Raw genomic sequence first — 1,411 nt, forward strand, 5'->3', positions numbered from 1 at the left:
TTTATATCGAGCACAGTGATAGCGAGCCAATATAATGAACCATAAAATATAGAGTGCGAGCCACATAACATAAGAGAAAACCATAGTTAATACAAAATATACGAGTTACAAGTTAGAGCGATGTCACAATTAATACAATATCACAGGTGGAGCGATGCCACTGCCACTGGTTATACAAACCATAGGTGAAAATACGATCCACAGAAAGTGAGCTGCAGTTTGAACTCCAAAGAATAGCGATTTAATGACTGAGCTACAAATATAATATGAGCCACAAATATGTGAGTCAGATAAATAGAATGCAAGCCATTGTGTTGTGCCTTCAAAGAATGTGAGCCATATAAGAAAAGAACTGATACACAGAAATGCCATGCGAGCCATATAAGAAGAGAATTGGTACACATAAATGCCATGCGAGCCACAGAAGAAGAGAATTGATACACATAAATGCCATAAATGCCATACGAGAACTGATACACATAAATGCCATACGAGCCTTAGGAAATACAACACATGCCAGAGTGAGCCTCTGAGAAGAATTTGAGCCACAAAAAATAGATACGTAAGCCATAGAGCATGAGTTGAATAAGTCAAACAATGATCTCATTATATAGACATTCATTTGGCAAAAAATGAATCCTCCAATAGTGGAGAAAACATATGAGGCCGACCTTGTAACTAGGAGAAAACACAAAACTTAAAATTTGCTTTTAAATATATTAACAAATAATTGCTTTGCCCAAATAGATATAATAATAATATTTCTCTTTTAATCCAATTGATTTTTTTCCTTTTGACCAATATAAATCCTCTTTAGGGCACAATGGGCTTTCCTTTGGGGTAGTTGGGTTTCTCATGGGAAATTCGTCCTCAAGCTACCCAAATTTCAATACTCCCTCTCAGCTAGGGAGGAATTTCCATCAGCATCATAAGTCTCATCTCAGATATGTCATTATCTCAGCTCGTCTCATCTCATCTCATCTCGTCTCATAGAAGAATAATCCACAACCGATGGTAGGGGAGATTGATTAGATCCTCCAAACCCTACTGGTCTCCAATTCAAGTTCCATGACCTTCACCTCTGTTGCATCAACAAGAAATCCATTTTATCACATCTCGTCTCAACTTGTTTCCTTTTATCATCAACTGAGCAATGATGTCTCAACGTAAAGAAGAATAATCATCATAGGGGAGCTTCGACTTCCACCCTATATCCACGAACAATAGGGGAGATTAATCTGCCACCCTATATATCCGATCGACAATGAGAAGGATACCACTTTCCATTAGAGGTAAGGATCACAATCTATCCTATTGTCCGACAATAGGTAGGATATGACTTACCATGAGAGGTAAGGATCACAACCTATCCTATTTTCCACCGATCTTCCCTTCTTGACCCTCAAGAGCC

This window comes from Pinus tabuliformis, chromosome 6, assembly GCF_031772625.1.
Source record: "Pinus tabuliformis cultivar Carrire ecotype Pingquan chromosome 6, CPIR1, whole genome shotgun sequence".
NCBI classification, from domain to species: domain Eukaryota; kingdom Viridiplantae; phylum Streptophyta; class Pinopsida; order Pinales; family Pinaceae; genus Pinus; species Pinus tabuliformis.